A 7,463-nucleotide genomic window follows, 5' to 3' on the forward strand; every position below is an offset into this window, starting at 1 on the left:
GATAATTATTTTCATAGATAATTATTCACCACCATCTCATTAGAGCTAGTCAACTCATTGAGGCTCTGAAGCCAAAATATCAGCCTTTCATTGAGAACATATGTACTCTTTCATATTATATGTAAAACAAAAATTACATTTACACATCAGAACATAATAAGAATAATACAGAAAAGATTAAAGGAAATGAAACCAGGTAAATCATCCAAGTCTGTAGCATTTATGACTAGATCTCACAAGAATTTCCATAAATGATTGCAATATTGCTGAAGTTTTTTTGTAATGAATAAATGGCAGGATTTTTAGAATTATGAAATGTCTAATGAAATTAGATTAAACCCACAGTGGGGTTGCAGCATGGTTACCTAAAGGCCATCGGTAATGACTTGGTTCCAGTGTGTAGAGAATGTAATTAAACATTTTCTGTGAGTATCTAGATTTCAGTCGAGCAAATGGCAAGTTACAGACTCAGATATCATAAGGGAATTATGTCAATCTTCAACATTTTCTGTTCGTACAAAGCTGTAATTGGTTACATGAATTATAATTTTATACAGAGCAGTTCTCCTTTTACAACTGTACAAAGCTGTAATTGATTACATGAATTATAATTTTATACAGAGCAGTTCTCCCTTTGCAACTGTATAGTAGTTTTATAAGTACAGATTGTGTAGCTGGACAAGGTTTGGTTAGATATTAACTAAGTAGGTATGTCCTCAATTACTTTATGACCTGGAAATAAACTCTGTTAAGTGTAGTATGGAAATAAGGAAATGTCTTGTAAATAGAACTGAAACAGGCCTCAGTAAAACATACAAGAAGGATTATGATGGGATTGTTTTTTTCATTTTTAGTATTTTAGACTAGATAATCTAAGTCCATTGATAAGAGAAGGATACAAGTCCCCGTCAAAAATAAGGAAAAGGATAAGTAATTCCAGTAGCTGGTATGCCCATGACATAAATCAGTCACTCTGAAAATTATCAACACATCTCCAGAATGTTAAATATCAACAACACTTTTCCAAAATATTCTAAGGTGATATGACAGAAGGAATAATTTTTGAAACAGTGAATTTATTGCAAGAGCATTCTTGAATTTCACATGATAGGTAACTTAGCTTTAAATATATTATGTTTCTCTGAAGGATGTCCAGAAGCTTCCAAATATACTCTTTAGTATATAATGTGCTTCATCCATGGGTTTGTGAATTTACTGAAGAAGAAATTCAGATGTGCAGAGTATAAGCAAGGCACTTGTGTTTTACATGTTGCTAGCATATTTTTTATTTAAAGACTAGTTCATTTCTAACTTAAATGATGCCAGATGTAAGCCAAATTCCTGTATGGGAAGGGTTGCTGACTAGACTTTCACCTCATCACACACATATTTTGTGGAAAAATTTTTAAATGAAAATGAAAACATTTCTAATGGTCAAACTATGTTAGAAGAGCAGTTGTAATTGTCAAAATGCCAACTGTATTAGCATATCATACAGCTTAGCTCCTAGAAATGTATTTTTTATAACTGATAATTTAAAGCTTCCCTGCAGTAAAAAAGTATTTGTGGAAGAGACTTCTTGATAACTAGTAATTGTTCATGTATATGTCCTTTTAATTCAGTTTTTCAGTTTAGAATATTCTTTGATATTTTTGTATTAACCTAGGTTTGGTAAGTGCTGTATGCTAATGGTGCATTAGCTTATCACATGGCACACGGTTGAAAAAACTTGATGCACTGTATGAGCAGTGCAGGCACTTAAACCCCACTGAACAGATTTAGTGCATACAGTATTTTGCTTTTTTGAGAACATGGCTCCCTGAAGAATTAAGCTTACATTTTTTTCCATGCATTTTCTTTTTAAGATTTTGCCCTTAGTGAAAAACAACATTGCAGTGAATTCCCTGTAATTTTGTGTCCAAAAGCCTTGAATGCTATTTGTAAATGATTTTTAGTTGTGTGATCACAACCCTGTTAATCATACATATCCCAGTAGTCTTGTCTTTAGGTATCCTCAGACAAAACAGTTTGTACTAAGAGACAGACCATGAGGTACCCATCAATCAACCTTCCTCATTTTTTATGTTTGTGCAGCACTATTAATAGCTTTATTCAAAATTCCCTCTGCTCGTGTCTTTGGTGCAGGATAGCCATTGTTTTGGGGCTGATTCTAACCATATCTCATTTTTCATTGGCTAATTAATCATGCTTTTCCTGCCTTTTTCAGATTTTTCCTCTCGGTACATAAAGTTTGATTTTTACACCATAGCCTGTACTTTTCAGTTGCTAGTGTTTTCCTGACTTGCTGTTTTCATAATTCACGTAACTGGAAGTTACACATTTATTTATGTATCCTAAGAGTTATGCTTCTTTATTGTAGTTAGTGATCTTCTCCATTGTGTTTTTTGTGTTATCTAGGTTTTGAGTTTAATGTATTTTCTTAAACTTTTGGTGTTGATTTTTAGTGGAAAGTTCTCAGTACAAACTATCTAATGAATATTTAACTTGTGCTACTCAGAGGTAGGCTTTCATTCCCTCTAACCTCTTTTGAACAGTGAACAAAGGGTAAGTTGACTGTCATTGTCTTTACTTCTGCACATCACATTTTTGGTATTTTGTATTAGTTTTTAAAATGTTTTAGCTACCTTTGAATTTTGTATATTTCTGGGTGCAACCTTCCTAGCATTAATAATTGTTTAGTTTTCATTAGGTAAGTTGCTTCTTGGATTTTGTATTAATTTTGTTGATTTTATTAAGTGTATCTGTACCTAATGAATAATCCACATAAACCTGCTCCTGAATGCTCTGAGTGTAAAGTAATGATAACAAACATATGTTGTGCGAATGTTCAAAGTATAATCTGCAGTAGCTATCAAGTTTTGGAAATTAAGGGATTGGTGAAATTTTGTCAGAAACTTCAGTAATCCAATTATAAACTTTCTGAAAAATTGTAATTGACAAAATATAAAAAAACTTAAGTAAAAACAAATCCTTTGGGCCAGCCCTGTGAGAAGTGATAATCAGTTCAGTGGTCTGGTAAAACTATATCAGTAATAACTACCCATACTATTTATCTGATTCTTTTATTTTCCAGTGGGTTTAGCAGTATGTACTAATACAACCAGTTACACAACCAATGGTCATACTTTTCCAGGAAGATGACTTGTAAGTCTCAATGATCGAGGAGTGCTGCTGAAGATGTGACTGCTTCATTTATGTCAGTGTCTTCGGTTCTCGTGTCTGCAGTGGAGTCGTCGTCTTCTCTTGTAGCTGTGAAGGAGGGCAACCCTTCAGATAATATTCCAGCAGCTCTGTCCAGTTGCAACCTGCCTGCTTGACTCCAGCTCTGGCTTCCAACCATCCAACTGGTATATCCATTGCCAATGTAGACCCTTACCTGATATGCCAAAAGAAGACTGTTTCCTTTGATATCAGGTCTGATTCGCCTGCTGTTTATACAGGTGATTGGTATGGCATCTCCACCATACCACCCCCTGAATTGTCCATACTTGCAGAGACTTGGCCATCAATGTTTGCCTTTTTATGTCAGCCTGACTCCAGTCATGTTTTATTCAGTTGTCCCTAGTCCGTTGATACGTTGGATTTTGAGCAATCTACATGCTTTTCCCCAGAGATCACCCAGATGATATTTTCAGGGAAGATAAGTGGCTGCCAAGATGCCAGCTGTAATTGCTTCCATGGTGTGGAGTTCTCCTCAGAAATGACGATGACCTTGCTGTGAGCAGGACAGTAACTACAACAGGGTCAGTGACTACAACTGTCTTTCTTCACATAGGCAGAGGAGCAGAAATTTATTTGAGTGGTGGTGCATGTGACTGCAAGTTCCAATTTTTACAGCCATTGACCTAATGTGCATCCCAGGAAGGATGGCAGGAGGAGGGACAATACTGGCCATGACCTTTCAGATACCCACCCAAAGGAAACTATTGTCAATAAATTCCTATTAATTTCTTTGTCTTTTGAGAGGCACTGGAGGAACCCACTCAGTAGCAGTCAGACACGACTTCATGCCTGAGAGTGATTAAATTTATAGATTCTATTTGTCTGCTCACATACACCTGCCCAGGTGAAGCATACAATTTCTTTCTTTCAAAGATGGCATGAACTCTAGCTGAGGATAAGCTTTCAAGCACCATTTCTCCTTTATTGGTGTCTCCCATTGACATCTTGTCAGCAGCTGTTACAGGAGTATCAAGGTGGACAGTGAGGAGGTGCTCGCTGTTACCAGAGTTTGTTTAGCACCTGTGACCCCAGACAGTAAGGCCAATGAGTTTCCAACCTCTCTCAGCAAAGATCCCTTAACCCTGGCAAAGAGGACATGGTTCATTAGGACATGGGACCATGTGATGTTCCTTGAGCAGATAGACACAAGTGAAGTGGATGAGGCCTACTTCTCGAAAGTCCACAACTAAGTGTGCAACCTCTGGATTTCAGAGAGAGCAGAACCCATTAAGGAGATGTCACCTGCAGAATTTCAAGCTTTTTCTACACAGGATTACCCAGCCAGCCATATATTTTTATTTGCCACTGGTTAGTGCTACCTCAGACATGCAGATGTTAGACAGAGGATGGAGGGAAGAGGAACAAGCAAGGGATTCAACTTAACTATGGCTCCTCTAAACTATTTTTCACTGTCTTTCCAGAGAACAAGAGTTTTCATCATATCCAGGGCTGTCTGCATAAGAACTTTACTCTTCTGCAGTGGAGGCAGTAGCAAAGAAAGGTCCAGCTTTGTTTATCCAATCAATGGGCACATTCTGCTGATCACCAAGGTGGACTGGTTTCTCCTTATCTTCCTTATCTTTTCCATATCACAGGAATGGGTAGTCATAGCCATCAGTACATTGCTAGGAGAGGTTAGCCAGGTCACCGCAGAAATTTACCAATGCCATTAAGGTAGTGATGTGGGATGCAATAAAGAAGCTCTCCTACATCCTGTCTCCCTCAGACATCAAGGCCACAATAGTTTTGGATTTAATGGACTCATTCCTGTTCCCAATGGTTGTACATGATCAAGAACCTAGCAGATAAACTTATTTCTATGGCTACCCGAGTGATGACCTTCATACGTATTGTGAACCAGGGTTATCTTCCAAGCATTCATATCTACTGTACACTCAACTGGTTGACTTGTGTGAAGGGGCGCAGTCAACATTTCAGTCCAGGAAGGGCAGACATCTTACAGTAAAGTCTTATGGTAAGGAGAGCAAAAAGAATGGGAGGCTTATCTACAGAAATTCTAGAGATTTCAGCAGACAGAAGCAGAGCTGTGGGTATCAGAAGTTATAAGAGTAGGCATTTGACTTCCATGTATAAAGACAGATCCTCCCAACAACCTCCATCATAGCTGGTGGACTTGGGTATGTACAGATCTAACCCAGAGAGGTTCCAGCAATGTAGGGTCAACATTTCATAAGCATTCAGTTGAGAAAATATAGGATGGAACTTCTGTGTTCTACAGAAGCCTACTTTTTTGGTGCTGAAGGCCATAGGGAGATGGCATCTGATAATCAGCCTCAGCTTACCGAAAAAGTTTATGTAGCAAATGCGGTGCAGGCTGGAAACATTGAAGTCTGGAAGGGGTCCATCAGAGTGATCAGTAAACCACAGATCTGCAAGATTTTTTGTTGCTTTAGAGCAGGCCAGTAGTGATTCTGTCACTGATGAACCTGAACCACAAGCATCTGATTTACTGATCAGCCCAGCCTTGCCTTACCAAAACAGCCTTTAAGATTAACGTGATGAAGTATCCTTGGGATGACCTTGACATGAATGCTTTCTCACCATTTGGACTTGTCAAGCAGGTCACTGTCTGTCTTCAAGTTCCAAAAATCCCAAGATGAATCTGATTGTGCCAATTTGAATACTGCCGGGCAGCTTCCAGCCAAGAGAAGCTACTCCAGCAGCTGTACATCTTCAGATTCTCTAGCAAATTGTGAAATGCAGCCAGTCCATGAATCAGAGCCTTCTCTACTAATGTGGCTTTTAACCATATTTCTTCTAAGTGGCTGTACTTGGCATTGCCAGTCCGCATTTGCCAAGTTTTGTTCCTCTGAAGAAGACATTAGGAATCATCATCATCTTCATCTCCATGACAACATATTTATTCATATTAGCTTCTTAGAGACACTTCAAGGGCTAATGTCTGTATCTTACCTGAATGGTGTGTTCATAATCAAATCCAGAGGATACAGTACTTAGCAAGTACAATCACTCTTTTTAACACTAATGCATTTATACTTTCCTTTAATCATTTAGTCTTTTGATCCCTAACAGTTCCTAAGTGCACTCTTAGATCCTTCAGGTATTGTATATATAAATGCTCAGGAAATTTTTAACAACTCAGACCTCTCACATTAAGGATGAGTCCATGAGGAACATGATCTTGTACTGGATAGGCAGGTCATCGAGAGTCTACAGTAATGAGACAAATTGTGAAATGCAGCCAGTCTATGAATCAGAGCCTTCTCTACTAATGTGGCTTTTAACCACATTTTCCAGTCCACATTTGCTAAGTTTTGTTCCTCTGAATGAAAAGATGTTAGGAATCATCATCATCTGTATCTCCATGACAACAGATTTCCTTTATTCATATTAGCATCGTAAAGACACCTCCAGGTTTAACATCTGTACCTTACCTGAATGATGTGTTGGTGATCAAATCCAGAGGATACTTATCAAGTACAATCACTCTTTTTAACATTAATGCATTTATCCTTTCCTTTAATCAGTTTATTGAGCTCCCATAGCCTTGGTCTTTTGATCCCTAACAGTCCCCAAGTGCACTCTTGGATCCTTCAGTTACTGTATATATACATAAATGCTCAGGAAATATTCAACAACTCAGCCCTCCCACCATATTATTAATATGAAATAATTTAACCAGACCACTGAGTTCAAATACTTATTCTCATAGGGCTGGCATGAAGGGTTTGTCCATCACAATAGAATTTAAGTTTTGTCTAATAACAAACAATTTCACTGTTAGTTGAAGCTCGGACATTCAAGGGAATCCCACATAAATTGCTATCTGAACAGATATATGAATGAAGGGGTTGTGATGAAACTGAGTTTTCACAACACAAAATTAGTTTTTTATAAAAAAAAAATCTGCCAAATAGTAAGCTCCCTCCTCCCAGCCCCACTGAGGAATTAGGAAGGTAATATATGGATACTTGAGAGCCCAGATGGCAATTGCTTCTTTTTGAGACCACCATTCTTCTTCCATCTGTTAGATAAGACTGTTGTGATCTCCCTAATGCATGGCACATACAGCACACACACAAAAATAAGACATTAATGCCTACCCAGTTTTAGTCACAGAACAATGGACCTACTATACTGTAGATTCACTATCACTTCTGTAAAGGACTGAAATAACTATAGCTACTTTCTTTCATGTACAGAAAGTCTGATACACATGGAGATATTCATTATTAAAA

Source organism: Macrobrachium rosenbergii, chromosome 20, assembly GCF_040412425.1.
Source record: "Macrobrachium rosenbergii isolate ZJJX-2024 chromosome 20, ASM4041242v1, whole genome shotgun sequence".
NCBI classification, from domain to species: Eukaryota; Metazoa; Arthropoda; class Malacostraca; order Decapoda; family Palaemonidae; genus Macrobrachium; species Macrobrachium rosenbergii.